General features: G+C 37.7%; 1 pseudogene; it reads left to right on the top strand.

Moving 5' to 3' along the window:
* Positions 1-599: 599 nt before the first annotated feature.
* LOC100962214 lies at positions 600-18,553 on the top strand (annotated as a pseudogene).
* The last annotated feature ends 336 nt before the right edge of the window (positions 18,554-18,889 follow it).

Here is an 18,889-nt window from a genome sequence, read left to right as displayed (position 1 = left end):
CAGGAGGATTGCTTGAGCCCAGGAGTTTGAGGTTAGTGAGAGCTAGGCCAAGGCCACAGCAATCTAACCTGGGCAATGGAGTGATACTCAACAGAGTGAGACTCTGTCTCAAAGAAAGAAGAATATTACTGTTTAAAAAGAGTGAAGATGCAAGCTTTGGCTTATCATGGATGCATGCCTGCTGTATGAGTACATCCGCACACAGTATGTTTTGCATCTTTAATTCTTCATCTCATTGTTAGAGTAGGTGGTCAGTTAATTATAAACAAGGGAGGAGGGAATAGAAAAGTTAGTCAGCTGATTCTAACAAACAGCCCTTGAATGAACAGACCTAAAGAGAAGGGCCACTAATTTCCCAGCATTGCACAGGACAAAATGACCTTTCCCCTATTACATCACAATTATAGTAAATTAACATTGTCGTTTTAACCCCCATTGTGAAAAAAACAGAGAAACTATGAGTCAAAACAGAATGAACACTGACCACCCTGCCTTCTTGGACTTCAACAGATAAAAGCAGCAACCTCTCAATGAATGAAAACAGTTGCTCTTTTCCAGCCTGCCCACTCCCTTCCTCAGGAGTGCACTTCTGTTTCGGCATGGCCTTTCCTAAGCCTGCCCACTTTCACTCGCTGAACTTGCCACAATTACTCGACTCTGTGCCTTCCTGTGACATTAGCAAGAACCCTTACACCAGTGACATCACTAGCTACAGTAAGTGCCTTTCTGGGGCAATAACACCCAAACAGTCATGTTTCATCAGCATCATAGACTTGTTCCGCCATCATAGTTTCATCGGCAATGACCTTGGCAAACTCATCAATGACTTCCTTCTTTCCTTTGTGATTAGCAGAAGCTTTTATTACTATAAATCTTTAAAAATGTGATGCTATGTCTTGTTCAAAAGTTCTTCAACTAGCCTCTTGAATATTCCTAGTTCCCTTCATTTTTCAGTTTATCGTGATAGAGTTTTGCTTGTTTCATAATCGGCGTACCATTAAGTGGCAGTGCTCACCACCACACTGACGCGTCTACTCTTTCAGTACCCGACCCGTCTACTCTTTCAGTACCCAATCAAGATCTTCATGTTTAGTTTTATGCTGTGCTTTCCCATTTTTCACTAACTTCTGTTCATCGCCTTCAGCAGAGAACTTCAATAATTTTTCCTTCTGTTTCCTCATGTCATTCACATACGGTGGTCATTCTAATACCACATTTTCCTTAAGACGGTTCACACTTACATCACCGTTCAGTTTCTTCCATAGCTTGATTCTGTGCTATAGATAAATGAGTTTCCTCTTTCTCTTATCACTGTTACTCAGTGGGCTATCTGTAGACCTTGCTGATATTTTCAACAATTTCTTTATATCACAGAGTAGAGAACAAGAAAAAAAAAACCCTGCAGTGAGTAATGCACGTAGGTCTTGGCCCCATGTGCAGCATGACAGGGACCCTGCCCATGGCCCATCTGGCCCACACATGTGCCATTTCATTACTGTTTGAGGAATGCTTGTGCAGGGGCCATCTGGGCATGTGTGGAATAGATAGATTGCAGCTACAGGGGGCTGACAGGGCCTTTTTTCCCTTTCAGATGCTGAATAAACTATGTGATATGTAGCTGTGTCTTGACTGTGACTTGTCATGTGATGTCAGGTGTGGAATTTTCCACTGTGGAATCACGTCAACACCCAAGATGTTTCAAACATTGGAGCCTTTCAGATTTCAGATTGTCAGATTAGAAATACTCCACCTGTAGATGGAGATAAGATCCATCTAAGATCAATTCATGCTCTACAGTGTGCTATCGCCCCATACTCTGGAACTACTGTAAAGTCTGTGCTGTGGTATTATCAGTAACGATTCATCCTTATGTCAACACCAGTTCTTGTCCTTGAGGAATGCTGAAGTCCAAAATGATGATACCCAGATGTGAAGCTAGGCCATTTGACTTTTTCCTCCAGGTTTTAAAACTTTTATTTTCATATTTAAAAATTGTAAAATTGTGCACTCCAATAAATAAAATTGTTTGAACAACAAAAAAATGACATTTTTATTAAACTACATTTTCTCGTCTACGAGATGCCTGGTACAGGCTTAGTGTTTGCTCTGGATCTGCTGTAGTTTTACTTGGCTTCTTTCTTTACCAGCATGCAAGTACTTTTCTTCCCTTGCCAGCCAGACAGGCAGATGACACATTTGTCATCAGTAGTTCTTAACTCTTTCATGGGAGGAGGGGCAGGGGAGTCATTTAAAACCAAGCTATCCTCTTTACATCGTACAAAGTTAAATACTAAAAGAAGCAAAATAAAAGGCAATGCTTGGGGAATATACAGCACATACTGACGGCTCCCACGGCATTATCATTCTCCTCTTTGCTTCTCTAGTTCATTTCTTTTGAAGGCAGTGCATTTTGCTTTTGTTTTCTGTCATTTGCAATTTCTGCTTTCTGGTTGCAGAGAAAGAGGAGCAAAGCATTGGAGACTGTGGAGTCCTGTCTGAGCAGTGGCTGTCCCCAAGTCTTCTTTGACTTTTCAGCATCTGCTGTTCAGCTGAAAAACTGAAGAGAGGAGACATAAAAAAAAAAAAAAAAAAACACGTAGGCAATTAGGACAATGAGCTGCCTTTCTTACTATTAAGCACTGACTTTGAATATGGTAAAGTGCATGTGTTTACTTGGATAATGATGTGAGTCTTCTTCTTTTCTTAACAATTGAACGTATCTTTATCTTTAACTTCATACTTGGGGTTTTCATCCAAATGACACTTCTCAGCCAATCCATTCTTGTTCGCATTGTAGAACATGACTAACGGAAACACCGCTAACAGGGCTATGCTCCAGCCTCAGCAGTCCAATTGATTTGGTCCTAGCCAGAAGAAATAGAGCGAAGATTATAACAGCAGTGTTAAGTTTTAACCTCGTTTTTAGTTTTATGCAATGTTTTCCTGTTTTTCACTTACGATAATATTTTAGGTCTATTGGGTTAAATAAAATATATTGTTGAAATTGAAAAAATAATCTAGGGCTGTGCCTGTGGCTTAAAGGAGTAGGACACTGGCTTCATACACCGGAGGTGGTGGGTTCAAACCCAGCCCTGGCCAAAAAAAAAAAAAAAAAAAAAAACTCTGCAAAAATAATCCAAAATATAATTAAAAAATGAATAAAATTGAAAAGAAATTAATAGGAAGGAAGCTTCATGCCGTGGCATATGCCCATACTCCCAGCTACTCAGAAGGTGGACCTGGGAGGATCACTTGAGCTCAGGAGTTTGAGCTAATTAAAAAAAACAAAAGGAGGGCAGCGCCTGTGGCTCAGTGAGTAGGGCACCGGCCCTATATACTGAGGGTGACAGGTTCAAATCCAGCCCCAGCCAAACTGCAACAAAAAATAGCCAAGTGTTGTGGCAGCTGCCTATAGTTCCAGCTACTAGGGAGGCTGAGGCAAAAGAATCACCTAAGCCCAAAAGCTGAAGGTTGCTGTGAGCTATGATGCCACAGCACTCTACCAAGGGTGACAAAGTAAGACTCTCTCTCTCTAAAAAAAAAAAAAAAACTTCCAGAAAGTGTAATAAAAATATAATTTATGGAAAATAAAAGAGAAAATATAGAAAAAATAAATTATCAATGGCAGGATTCTAACATCTGGCTAAGAAAATTTCCAGGAAAAGAGAAACTAGAATGCAGTGGGGCGATATTATTAAATAAATGCTTTTTTATACTGATTGAAAGGATAATATTTTAGACACTTTGGGTTAAATAAAATGTTATTTTATTTAATGTAAATCAAGAAAATTCTCAGAGCTGAAGGCATAAGCCTCTTGGCTGAAAGAATCCCTGAGTCTTCAGGACAATAGAAATAAAAATATCCTCCTAGAGATTGTGCTAGAAATATCAAAATCTTTAGTATAAACAGTAGGCACTGGGATTACACAGAGATGAAAAGCAAACAAGCAAGGGAACAATTTGCACACAAAGACAGATAACTTGTAAAGGGACACACACCAGAATAGCATTAGACTTTTCATCAGAAACACTGGATATAAAAGGAAGTCCTATCAAAATCTGTGGGAAAATGATTTCAACCCAGTCAAACTATCAATGATGTGTAAGGCCAGAATTTGTACATTTTAGTACATGTAAATAAAAAAAGAAAATCTATTTCCATACACAATCTCTTAGGCAGGGTTGCTCAACCTTTTTTTTTTTTCTCTGCCCCACATTGGAAAAATAAGAGTTTTCTTGAGGCACACATTAAATACACAAATGATAAGGAAAGCTGATTAGCCCAAAAACAAATTCCATGTATACTTTTTGTGATATCTGACACCACACAACATAAGCAAAAGAAGTCCTCACAAAATTAGTATGTGGCCTTCAGTCCACAGGTTGGACACCCCTATTTTAGAGAGTCACTTGAGGATGTTTATCAGCAAAATGAGGGAACCCAGGGAGAAGATGTGGTATTCAAGGAAATAAATGAACCAACCAAGAAAATTAGTGAAAGGAGAGTCCAGGAGGACATTAGTTTTGAGAACAAACTTCCAGATTACAACAGAAGGATGATGGGTTTCGTGAAGTATGGCAGGACAGGGGGAAGCCCCAGAGAAGGTTTTGATTAGATGGAGATATGGAGAAATTTGAAAGTCATTAAAATGACTTGAAAACTATGACCATGTAGTGAGATAAAACAATGAAATGGATCCATAATTCAGCTGGATCAATCCTTGAGAATTGTGTATCCTGTGGTGGGGTATACATACAAACTGAAAGTAGGCTTCCATCAAATTAATGTTCCACTCAGATAAATCATTTACATGCCTTATAAGCCAATGAAATGAAATATCCAAATAAATAATGAATTTGAATGGAGTTATACACTTATAAATCAGTATGCGTCAGTTGAAGTATTAGATAATGTATATAACTTGATTCCAGAGATATGAGCTTTTGATGGTGTAGACCAGCGGTTCTTAACCTGTGGGTCATGACCCCTTTGTAACAATGAAAATATGTCTGCATATCAGATATTTACATTATGATTCATAACAATAGCAAAATTACAGTTATGAAGTAGCAATGAAAATAATTTTATGGTTGGGGGTCACCACAACATGAGGAACTATATTAAAGGGTTGCAGCATTAGGAGGCATTAGGAAGTTGAGAACCACTGGTGTAGATGCTATTCAGAGTTTTTTACATCATTTGTTCCCTATAAGAGTCAGATGTATCCCAGCCAAAATCTGATGATTTTATGTAACCTCAAGCATAAAAAGGCAATATCAAAAGTTCCTTGAGAAGATATAATAGTTTCTTAAGTTGTAATAATAATTAGCCCAAATGTCTACAGCTCTGTATCTCATGTCCAGGTAAAATGTTTGGCTAAAAGTAGCCTCAGTTAATTGAGAAATTATTTTCTGAGAACATGAGTATCTTTTAACCATGAGTATGTAAATGATTTAGTGCAGAATTGATTAAAAGTAAAGTATTTTTTTAATATTTACTTTTTAATGTATGTTTTTTAAATCAACAGGTAAAATTGTATATTGTTTGTCATGTACAACAAGATGTTTTGTATGGGCATACCTTGAGAATATTTGAATTCAGTTCTACATCACCACGATAAAGTGAATATCATAGCAAGTCACACAAACTTTTGGTTTCCCCCAGCATAAAAAATTATGTTTACATAATACTGTAATATCTTAAGTGTACAATAGAAGTATGTTTAAAAAATTGCATACCTTAATTAAAACATAATTTATTATTAAAAATGCTAATGATCTTCTAAGCCTTCAGTGAATCATAATGTCTTTCCTTGTGGAGGGTCTTACCTCAATGTTGATTGCTGCTGATTGATTGGGGTGGTGGTAGCTGTCAAAATTTCTTAAAACAACAGTGAAGTTTGCCACATTCAATGACTCTGCCTTTCACAAAAGACTTCCCTGTAGCACGTGATGCTCTTTGATAGCATCTTACCAACAGTAGAACTTTCAAAATTGAAGTCAATTCTCTCAAACCCCACTGCTTTATCAACTAAGTCTATGTAATATTCCCATTTGGGGGTCCTTTTAACAAGGTTCACAGCATCTTCACCAGGAGCAGGTTTCACACTTTTTTCATTCATCCATAAGAAGCAACCCTTCATCTGTTAAAGTTTTGTCATAACATTGCAGCCATTTAGTCACGTCTTTAGGCTCCACTTCTAACTCTACTTCTCACATTCCCACCATATCTGCATTGACTACCTCCACTGAGGTCTGGAACCCCTCAAAGTCATCCACGGAGGTTGGAAGCAACTTCTTCCAAACTCTAGTTACTGTTGATATTTTGACCTCCTCCCACGAATCCCAAATGTACTTAATGGCATCTGGAATGGTGAATCCTTTCCAGTTTTCAAATTACTTTGCCCACATCCATCAGAAGAAAGGCGTCTATGGTGCTATAGCTTTATAAAATGTATTTCTTAAATATTCAGACTTGAAAGAGAAAACTAAGCTGCAGAATGCTGATGTCTTAGCAGGCATGAAAACATTAATCTCCTCTCCCATGTCCATTTCAGTGAAATGAGGTATACCTGTAAACACACCACAGGTGTCATAACACACATGTGTATGTAAGTGTGTTTGTATATACGTGGTAAATAGTTAAAATTAGCCAATTAACACATGTATCCTATTACTTCACGTCATTATCATTTTTGTGGTAGGAATTCACAAATACTCTTTGTGGAAGAGTAAAGTCTTGACTGACATAATTGTTTTCTTTTGTGGAAAGCATAAGAAAAGAATCAAGACCAGAATGTTACTTTGTTTTTTGCCTTAAGGAATCCATGCAAATTTGTAATTTCATCTGCTTGATAGAGTGACAGTAGTGTGACACAAATTTGAAACTTATAATTGAATTAAACTGATTTTTAAAATGAAATCTTACAAGTTTATATATAGTATTAGAGTATTTGAAAAAACTCAAGGTTCACTACATTTATGTTTAATTTATTAGATTTATAAAAATTAGTAGTTGAGTTTTTTTTGAAGTGGGTAACTAATATTTAATCCTAAATTTATAAATGAAGTTTAAATATCCCAAGGTTTAATTAATTAAATTTGCAAATGGATAAACATCTCCCAAAAGTAATGTTAAAAATAATTGTGCAAATATGTTACACGTGTAAATAGAAATTAAGATTTTTATGATTTATTTAAAAGCCAATGAAGAATTAAGTTTACGGGTTTCTTAACTTTATTTGGCCATAACATATCAATCACATAATAACTTTTAAGACCAAAATGAACCTCTGAATAGTCTTTTCTGTGAAGAAAATAAGTGCATTCCAGGACATCAAAAGTCTCACATTACAAGTGAAGATATTTTTCTAAAAATGGGGGCAAAGAATAGGGCAATTAAACTCAAAGATACACCCAGAGAAGAACAAGAAAAGAAATATCACCTTAATGATTGTTCTGCATTAGAAAACACATAGATAGTCATAATGAAACAAACCTTTTTTGACTTTTAACTTCTCGAACAATATATCACAGGAACACAGAAGCCTTGATTATGGCTATAGAATAAACTGAACATGGTTATCTATCTTGACACTATAATTTTGAGTAAGGATGATGGAAGTTGATAGGCAATGTGGGATGGGGAGACCCAAAAAGAAGAATAGAAAGGCCAGTAGTTTAATGTCACTAAATGGGGGGTGAAAAATTGGTATCTAACAGTTGATACAAGAGGAATCCAGTGGTAGGGAAAGATAGCTGATGAAGAAAGAAAAAAGCCGTGCCAATTGGGAAGATGAGGGAAGGGGAGGCAGGGGATTGCTGAGGGACACAAATCTTCATCAGCATGGCAGAAAGTAATGAAAAATACGGAGAATTGAGAATTGATAAGAGCTCATGGAGTGCATTAACAAGTATGCTTATAAATAATATAGGCATATTAATAAAAGATTAACACACATAGAAATAAAAATATGTAATTAACATATATAAATAATACATATAACATAAAATATTAATGTATGTTAATAATATATCCATATTAAGATATAAATAAATGAACATTAACAAAAACAGAGATAGCAGAACACTGAAACAAACAGCTGAGAACTGAGTCTGGTGAAGGACAGGCCTGTGGCTAGGGAGCATTGCTTATAACCAGCGTGTACATTTGTTATATGACTCTGAGAAACAAATAATAAAAGCAATGGAAAAGAAGTGCTGTGTAAAAATATTTTCTAATTATATCCCTAGAAGATGCCCCTCCTATTTAAAAAAAAAATTGGTATAAAGAAATATTGGATTGTTCAGGATTTTGCATGTTTATATAAGCTTGGAAAGATAATGTCTAATCTAAGAAAACATAAAAAGACGTTTTTATTATAATTCAGAATTATCACAAAAATGCCACTCTGACTCCGTATAGGCCACAGGGACAAGCCACAGCCTGGAAGCCACAATAAGGAACAGCAGCAGTTGCGTGAGGAGCCTGGTTGCTACATGCAGCCCATGCTGGGATAGAAGAGAAAAATTAAAATCTAAGTGCACATAAGATTTCTTAGTTATGTTATTAGAAGATACATGTTTCTTCCAAGTTCACAGATATTTCCGTAGGAATTGGAAATATCTATGAACTTCCTACTTTGGGAACTCTTTCATTGGTGGCAAATCAGACAACACATCAAAAAATCTTGTAAACTTTCTAGTTAAAACAACAAACTGGAAGTTTGTTTTGACTTTAAAGAATTCTTCAATTAAAATTCACGTTCTATTTTTTTGTTTGCATCTGTCATAAAATTTGTGTTTGTCAAAGCAGTCTACTTTTTAAAGAGAGAAGAAAATTACTATTTGTTTTGATGTTTTGGAGGAAGGTTATTTGTACTTTACTGTTGAGAGAAGAAAAGATAAAAGTGATAGTTCTCTATTCCATTTGGTACACTTTCAATTCATAAGAGAGAAATTGGAAAGTTGATGGATGTTGGGGAGTATAGCTTTTTCTAGATTTCCTTGTAGGCTGGCTCTGCTTTTAGTTCTTGGGTAATTTTAACTAATCCAGGAAAATTCTATTTGCCTTTTTAATGACAGCTTTCGATCTTAGCCTGCATCTTGGTGTGCTTAAAGTGATGTCTTCTTTACGGGTGAAGAGAGGCTGCGTTTTGCGGATATCCAAACTATCTGGATAATTCTAATTATGACAATTCAAACATGACAATTCTTAATTTTTTTATTTTTTTAAATTTTTTTTTGAATGGTAACTATGTACATTAATGCATTTCTGGGGTACAGTGTGGGGTTTTCACATACAATCTGAAATACTTCCATCCAACTGGTCAACACAGCCTTCATGTCATTTTCTCAGTTATTGTTTTAAACGTTCACATTCTACTCTTAGAAATATTCACTTGTACCCCTGTAAGATAAACAAACATGACAATTCTAATCACACTGAAATGTTCTTCATCCTTCTACATTTATTTGTTATTTGGATAAATTTAACTTTCGAAGATCTTCTCAAACAGACTTGGGCAGATAGATCAGCTATGACCTGGCACTGCCAGTGACTTCTCACCTCATGTTTCTTTTCACTCAAGAAAAATGTTGAATTCCTATACTAGGGATATCACAAGTGGAAAGACATTGCTCTTCCCTTGAGGGGGCTTATGTTTTAGTGGGAAGACAGAAACAATCAAAAATAAATGAGTAAATAAATGGAACAAAATGGTTACAGATGTGACAAGTATTTTTTTCAGAAATGAACAGGATTGTGATGGTTCAGTGCTTAAGGAAGGTGTCTTTGGTGATGTACTGGATGGCATGTGAGAGAATTGAAAGCAGACTGACATGTGAAGAGTTAGATGAGGAGTATTTCAAATAGAGAAGATGGCAGGTGCAAAGACCCTGCGGCCAGTGAGCCAGTAGCTCACAATGAGCAAGGGAATAATTGTGCAAGATGTGATTGGAAGGCTTTTAGCAAGGACTAGTTTATGCGGAGTCTTAGGTGGTGATATGGAGTTAGGGTATGATTTTAAGTGTTATGAAGACATTGAAGAGACACTGTAGCAGACCCATCAGTGCCTCACTCCTCTCCTACCCCTGCACCCTCCTGTCTTGTGATGCGCTTTTCCTTCTGACACCCAGCTTCAAACCCCTAACGCTATCAAGGTACTGAGCAGCTTTGCTGTTAAGTACAGATAGCTGGACGTGCAAGCCTGAGAAGCATACCCCAGTCGTCTCCCAGCCGTGGACCTGTGACTGCAAAAGGAGGGGCCACAAGCTCAGCTCCCTTGGTTTTGGTCCCCATAGGACCACTCCGAATTGGGGTATAATTATACTGCATAGATTCCCCATAAAATTCAGCAGAGGCCACACTCTTCAGGATTTTGCCTGAGATCTCACTCTTCCTTGACCCCCCCCCATTCCCTGCCTGCTCCCTTTTTCACTCCCTAAAATGTTTCTCCTAGGAACATCCCCTAGTAAACCTCTTGCATGTGAATCCTGGCAGACAGGTCTTGCTTCTGAGGAATTCAGCCTTTGACAGTCTCTCGGCAGCTACTTAGAGGATGAATTATGCAAGAGCATTTAAATCCCACTTTAGCCTCTTATTCGCTAAATGTTCTTGGACAAATTACTTCATTTCTTGGTGCCTCAGTTTCCTTCATGCAATCATTCAGTGGATGTTTCCTGAGTGCCTATTAAATGCCAGGCACTGCACTAACATTAGAAATTCAAGTGAACAAAATAGAGGCAAGCCCCAGTGCTTGTGAAGCTCACATTCGAGAGCGGGAACCAAAGCCAAACAATAGCTAAAAAATATAAAAAAGTTCATCAAGAAACAAATAACACAGTGTTCAAGAGGATAGCAATTGTTAGGGGGAGCCTGGAGCAGAATAAAAGGAATGCTGTAGCAGTGGGGATGAGAGTTGCAATGTTCGAAAGTATGGTCTCTTTGGGAAGATGCCATCGGGGCAGAGGAAGCAGCTGGTGCTAAGGCCCTGGGGCCCAGAGGGGCATGTCTGCTGTGTTTGAAGGACAGTGAGGAGGCCAGGGTGGTTGCAGTGAAGTGGGGGAAAGGCAATGCTGTAGCGGATGTGGTCAGAGAGGGATGCTGGAGTATCTTGTAGCCATGGTAAACACTTTTACTCTCAGAGAGATTGGATACCATGGAGGGATTTTGAACAGATTGATGACTAAATCTGACTTGTGGTTTTAAAAAGGCACCTTAGTTTCTGTGTTATGAATAAATTGGAACTAGGTGGGACAAGACCCGATAGGAATTAAAAGTAGGATTGAGACAATTAAATGGGTTAGCACAAGCAAGCACTCAAATTATCTTAGCTTGTATTGCTCTTCAATGCTGTCTTTGGCAGCAAGCAGAGAGATTTTATTGAAAACCCATTCTGCCTAAAGTTTCTCTAACAGAGATCTGAATATTTACTCACTGTTTTCCAGAAAAAAAAATCTACTAATTAATCTGGGACCAGGCAAAGAGAAAAGAATCTCTCCTGGTTCTTAAGACTCGTCATATACTCAGGAGAGTGGGTTAGTAAGTTTATCATATCTTGAAAGCAGGTGTTCTACCTTGTGAGCACTGGGAAGAGTGACTCATAGTTTAGGTTGAAAATGAAAAGTGGAATGCTCTGTGGGCCAACATTGTGTATTCCATAATTTCCTAGGGCAAGTCTAGTTCGAATAATTTAATGGTTAAGTTAGATCATACTTGGAACAAAAACTACTTGGAACAAGGTCAGAGGACCCTTTTCTTCTTAGGTTCAATATTTGCTGTTGGGTTCTAAAGTCAGATTTTAAAATGGGTGAAAGATAAAGAAAAGTCAGGCATTTACTGAAAATATGAGGATGCTTACTTTTATTCTAAAAGTTTGATGCAAACATTGAGTCCTCTTTCTGTGCCATCACATTTCATTAATTGACTGAAAGAGTGCCTCCTGTTGAAGAACAGATGTTGCCAGGAGTTGGCCAAATATCAAAGTGTGGACACAAGCATCAAAGTACAGAAAGCAATGCTGCAGGTATTCATAGATAATAGAGGAATCGCTGTTAACCTGATCAGGCCCAGACCTCGGGTCCATGGGCAGTAGTATTTGAGTTAGACTTTGAAAAAAGAAAGAGTTGTGAAATTGGATGTGTGGAGAGGGAGGAATAGGCCCCTCCACGTGGTGGAAGAGTACAGGAAAAAGAGGAGAGATAGGAACGGGGGATCCCACATAAGGGACAGCAAAGCACCTTGTTGGGGCTGTGACAAGTCTAGTCATATACACAGGGTGGCCGTAAAGTTCACGCGGAACTTTATGGCCATCCCGTATAACTGGAAACCAGCCCAAACTGGCAGGTGAGGCTGCTTATGGAGATACCACATTTGTTTTCACTGTTAGTACTTCAGATTAAAAAACACCAGTGAGTACTTTCTAGCCTTAGGTTTTTAGCTTCACTTAGTAGAGATGGTCTGAAGGTTAAGCTCATTAAAATTAGTAGGATGTAAGCATTCCAATTTGTACAAATAATCAATACATTGAATCCTATAATGGCAGAAATGTATTTATGATCTATGTATGAAAGATTTAATTAAAAAAAAAGAAATTGACAGGATGGAAGGCAGCTTGCCTATCTGCAGCTTAAAAAAATATTTTATGACAATAAATTTTCTTTCTTTCTTTCTTTTTTTTTTTTTTTTTTTGCAGTTTTTTGGCCAGGGCTGGGTTTGAACCTGCCACCTCCGGCATATGGGGCCCTACTCCTTTGAGCCACAGGCGCCGACCCAACAATAACCTTTCAATAAAAATTAAAAGGCAGATGAGATTTAAAATCAGGTAGAAAGGCAGTGTGTCTGGGAGACAGTGTGAGAGAGTGTTGTGACAGCTTGAGAGTTTATAAAATATATTCTTGTTGCTGTTTATTTATGATCTCTAAAAGAGTTTCTCCTGTTTCTGGTTTCTGCTTGTTCTGAAACTCAGCGTTTAAAGTGTAAAATCCTTAGGGACATAGAACAAAGGACGGTAATTCTCTGTCACCATTACCATTCACAAGTGATCTGCTTGAGACTGAGTAGGAAATAAATCCCTTGTATATATCTTTCAGTTTAAAAAATGTTTCTGAAATTCTGTTTATTTCCCCCTTTTCAGCTAAAGAACGGTTTCTGAAATATTTATGAGGCAGGCCAGTTATAATTAATGGCAGTACACTCTGCTACAACGTCAATTTATTGCATTCCTATTGACACCAAGTCCAATGAACATCCCTGAGGGTTAAATAAGATTCTGGCATTTAATGACAAGACGAAAATTTATGATTCGTTCATAATCTCTCTTCTAGCAGAAGCAAAACCCTATTAGTCAATGAAAAATATATGTTCTGTGACTGACTTTGCTTTATTCAGCACTGTATTGCCAGGGCCTACTAGGTAGAGGGTTTTCAACAAATAGTAGCTGACTGAATGAATGGAGGAATACGAGGATTAATAGATGAATGAATAAAAGCCTGGATTAATAATTTCCCTGTTAGCTCTTGCTTACCTCTACTGAGATAGTTTAATTACAACATGAGACTATATTCCTTGCCTTTCAACTATAGGGCTCTCCTAACCTTTTTTCTTTTTTATCTCCTATTTCCAAGTGTTCTGCAATGCTTGAGCTCTATGAGCGGAGTGGCCAGGGTTGTGACAAGTATGATGTCTCTTGTACCTAGTAACCATGTAGGAAAACTACCTCTTTAGCATTTTCAAAGTAGTAGGCTTGTCTTTACCACAGGTATGAATTATATATTTTTTCAAAATACTTACAAAAATTTAATAATGATTTAGATCAAAGCATAAAAAGAACAAATTAAATCGTTCTCACTCTATATTTAATTATTTTTCTCTTGAGTCTTAGTTTTCTGGGGTTTTTAATCTGTTTGTTCTTTGAAACAAGCATTGTAAAGACTTTTAAAAAATACAGTAACTTTTAAACTTCTAGTTAAAATGAAATGATTGTTTTTTGTAATCCTGTTTCTCCCCAATTAGGCATTTAATTAAAGCAACAAGTTATCCAGTTATGTGAAAAAATACCCACCTGTTAGTTTCACAGAGATATTCTTTTCCATTCATCAAAGAAGAAACTTGGGTAATTACCTCTAGAAAATGCTGCCTCATCTGAAATTTGAAGTTCAAAGTAGCTTATCTAAGGCATCCAAGCTTTGGTCCACTGAAAAGAAACAAAAAAGATATTTTATTAAAATTATACCAATCTTTCTGAGGCAGGAGAATCACCTAAGCCCAGGAGTTGGATGTTGTTGTGAGCTGTGAGACCACAACACTCTACCGAGGGTGATGGAGTGAGTCTCTAAAAAAAAAAAAAAAAAAAAAAAAATTATACCAATCTTCATGTGCATGCTTAAAAATAAGATTTTTAAAAAATGAATAATTAATTCTGAAATTAGCAGCTTGGCATTCTTTTCTAAATTTTGGAAAAAAATTTTTTGGGGGGGTAAATGAAATGTATTAATTTTTATAAGATCCTTCTTTTGTCTTCAGATAAGCAACAAGTAACAACCGCTGATACTGAACGTTTTCTAGCCTTGCCTACCCTTGCTCTGGCCTGCCTGGCTGGAAGGAGATGCTTACTGATTGTGTCCGGTGCTGAAGAGGTTTCCAGAACAACAAAAAGAGGAATTTGTAAGTGTCTGGGTTTGAGATCCTTGGATTAAGAAGGAGAACTTTTGGCATTCTTATATTGACAATGAGATGTGTATTCATGCTAAAAGCATGTGTTTTCCAATGAAAACATCCTGTGTATAAAGAAGATTCAGAGAATTTGGGTGGCTGAGACAGAGACTCCGAGGTAATGTATTACTCGTACAAGTGGCAGAACTTCCATCTAAAAACCTGTTTTCAACCTGAACAATCGCCAGCATGTGGATCAGCATTGGTAGGGACTGGAAGATTCCCTCCAAAAAGTCCTACAGAATGAACTTTCGTTTTCAGATAGCACCCTTCACCTCTTCCTGGAGAGGCCCCTGACTTCCAAAGACATTGAGGTGTGTATTTCTGAGCAGACTAAGAACTCTGTGGAAGAAGCAATTCACAAGTTTGACTTGAGGAACAGACGTTTCCCTGAAGAGGATGAAGAAGGGAAAAAAGAAAATGATATAGATCATGATTTGGAAAGTTCATCCTCTGGGCTTGAACACAGTAGTGATGACAGCAGTTCACCTGAATGTAAATAAGTACAGCTCCGCAGGACTGCTGAAAAAAATTCTAATTCTATCTTAGGAACGTCCAGTCATAGAGACAAAAGCTTGCTAAAAAGGTATTCTTACCTCAAGGTCACTGTCACAATATGAACTATATTTTAAAAGTTTGTAGGATTTTCTAGAAAAAATTAAGTCAGTTCAAAATATTATTATATTCCTCCAAGACTTCTTGCTTCTGGGAATATTTTAAATACTTCAGGATACTCTACAATATATTTCTTTCCTCCTCCTCCTCTTAACTCCTCCACTTTTCTTTTTCTCCTCTTCTTTCTCTTCAACCTCCCCCTTCTTCTTAATCCAATTAACTACCAATATACAGCCATTGTCTTCTCATTCAATCTTATGGCTTTAATTTTAGAGTCTGACAACTTCCCTCCAAAGAACCCTGTCTCTTAACAATGGGACTCTCCCAAATTTAATCAGCATAGCAGAGCATTTCAGCACTCCCTTCAGCATATTAATGTGATGGGATGTATCCTGTGATTGGAATCCTGTGAACTTTATTTTCCCAAGTTAAGTGACGGACCCACCCTTTGAGAGCAGTTTCTTATCACACCATTCTTCACATCCAGGAAAACCATGACTCAGTAGCCTCTTGGACATCATCTTGCCAAATAGCTTAAGAATGCAGAGGAATGATTTGGTAATTTTTATGGCATTTGTTTTTTCACTTTACTTTATATCATTTTCAATAGTTTGTTAGAAGTGGGAAAGTTGTAAGATATATTTTGTCTTCACTCTCTCCTCTTTTTTTCTTGAAATCTTCTCTTGTAGGCCCTTTAATGACCCCGTTGCCTCCTAGTCCTCTGTCCCTGACTGTCTTCCCTCTCATCCCCCCAACATGGAATGTCTTCTCTACTAGGTGGAGAAGAGAAGCTTCGTGTCTGCATATGTAAATGCTGCATGTGGAGGGAAGGAAGGGGCGAGAGAGGCCAATGTCCACCCAACCCACTAAAATGCTTCCAGAGTTGATGCTATGCACGGCAGGGTGGGGCGCAGCCTAAGGAGTGTGGCTGAGAAACCTACTTCTCTCCTGTGCTTAGCTTTCTCCATCAGGCTTTATTTACAGGCAGTCCCTGGGTTACGAATGAAATAGGTTGTATAAATTGGTTCTTAAGTTGAATTTGTACGTAAGTTGGAACAGGTACATTTACCTATTACCTGTAACAGCCTCTGTTTGTAAGTGTGAGCTGTTCGTAAGTAAGTTGGATGTTGTAACTCAGGGATTGCCTGTGTAGGGTTGGTACAATTCAATAGAATCACCACCAGGTGTTTGAGGGATTTAAGATCAGTTGTGGCTATTCTCTCATACGTATCTTATAATCTAAGAGCAGAGATTTTTTTTTTTGGAGACAGAGTCTCATTGTGTTGCCCTGGGTAGAGTGCTATGGTGTCACAGCTCACAGCAACCCCAGACTCTTCGGCTTAAGTGATTCTCTTGCCTCAGCCTCCCAAATAGCTGGGATTACAGGCGCCCGCCACAATACCTGGCTGTTTTTTATTGCAGTTATCATTATTGTCTAGCAGGCTGGGGCTGGTTTCAAACTTGCCAGCCTTGGTGTACATGGCTGGTGCCTTAACCACCGTGCTATGGGTGCCGAGCCTAAGAATGGAGATTGATATGTTCATAAGTTCTATAATACAAGATAGAAAGCTGCTATGTTTAAGTGCTTTCATAGAGATAGCAGATAAAGAGAGTTCACCCAGGTAACCGGGGAAAGCCACAGGGAGGTTTAGGCATTTCCTTTAGAATGCAGCTATCCTGGAGGAGTAATTTACCACAAACAATTATCCCTCCTCAGTTTATTACTTACATTTCTAGAGGAGCAGAGTAAGCCCCGGAGAGAGCAGTTCTAAAGACAGGGAAGTTTTGATGGCAGGGATGAGGAAAGAAAAGGTGTTGCTGGAGAAACCAGCAAGGGAACAAGTGAGTTAGGATATAGGACGGTCCTATGGAGGGAGGATCCCGGGAGGGGAACCACTGGGATGGAGTTGGGGAGGAGAAGGGGAAGCAGGAGAGAGAAGAGTGGCGAGAAGCAGATGGGAACAGAATTGGGCACACTGGTTCTGCTGAAGTTGCCATTTATTCACAAGCTGTGTGACTCAGTGTTAAGCAGCTATGTATGGAGATGCTTCTGGAAGAAGAGCAAATGTATGTACCTTTTTCCTCTTTATGTAATCTCTAGAAATTATTTAGGCTGCTCCCTCTTCCCTCCTACAGGTAACAGGTTACCATCAGCAGAGCTCAAGACACTTTCAGGAAGGCCAAGTGTAGCTTTCAAGAGTCATGTGGTGCTCTCAATGACTTTGGAGTCATTTTTTTTTTTTTTGGTCTTAATAATCCTTTGTTTTTAAATTGATGACTTTTGAATAGATGTAAAAACATTTTCCTACAGATAGTATTCTACTTGCTTTTATAATACACCATCTGTTAGATGGGAATGTAATGACCTAACGGGTATGATGTAGGGGTATGTGGCACATTTCCTGGGTGAAGGACTCAACTGCAACTTGGATTTACCTTCCAAACACGGACAAGGTAACCTAATTGTATGTACCCTCATATTAATCTGAAAAAATGATTTGATTCCCCTTTATACCTGCTACAGATATTTGTTTCTAAAATAAACATTTATGTAAAAATAAACCTTTCAAGCTTGATTTGAAACAATGAAATATAGGATCTGTAAAATTTAAGTGGGTCTGGGAATTTGATTATGTCACAGAAGGAATTATTATTGCTCCTGGTGAGACGGAATATCAAGTTGGCTGAACTTTTGATCTGATTGAACTGAGTTTCTTGAAGCCTTACAACAAAATGTGCATTTTCCTATTTTACTGTTTTTGATTTCTCCCTTTCTCTAGTTAATGTGCATATGTTTACACATAAACATACCTAAATATTTTAGTTCTTATGTTATTTCCATCTGGGTCCGAGTTTTCTTTGGTATTAGAGTCACCAATTGCAAAAATATGTTCAAACTTAAAACTATCTCCTGTAACTAATAACTCATTTGGGGCCAGTTTCCATTAATACAGATCTGAGGAGAACATGAACATGTTGATAATAGCCTGGAATGTAATAAGTTATGCCTTAGAAAGTCATTTAAACCTATATTTAGCCCAACATTTAGAAAAGTGCGGAGGAGAGGAAATCACTATGGGGAGGAGAAAGAACCTTTTTTCTTTTTCACAAGCATGTGGGTTGATGTATTTTTATCTTTTTTTTTTTTTTTTAGTCTATGACAGCGGAGGCTTGGTGAATGTTAATGACAGAAACAACACATCACATATTCCTAGGTGCGAGTGAAACTTATGGACAGAAGATTCATTATATGAAGTTAAGGACATAAATACATGTGGATGATGTAGATTTGCCACAGTAAGATCGAGAAATCCTATAACACATATTCACTATTTAATATAATTATTGACAGTAATAATTGTCACTGCTCATATCTCATGTCTATGACTGATACATATATGTACAGGACATAGGGCTGTGTGTCATAGCAGGCATTTGCCATTGTATATGGACATTAGGTATTTTGAACACCCTTCTTATACTTGAGGAATTGTATAGCTCTATTCAGCCTCTGCCTCTGACTATAGAAATGTTAATCTCCAAACTTCTTTCTAAAAGGAA

The sequence above is a fragment of the Otolemur garnettii genome, unplaced genomic scaffold (assembly GCF_000181295.1).
Source record: "Otolemur garnettii isolate 467f Iridium unplaced genomic scaffold, OtoGar3 scaffold00005, whole genome shotgun sequence".
Classification (NCBI taxonomy): domain Eukaryota; kingdom Metazoa; phylum Chordata; class Mammalia; order Primates; family Galagidae; genus Otolemur; species Otolemur garnettii.
This window is presented reverse-complemented; position numbering and strand designations above follow the sequence as displayed.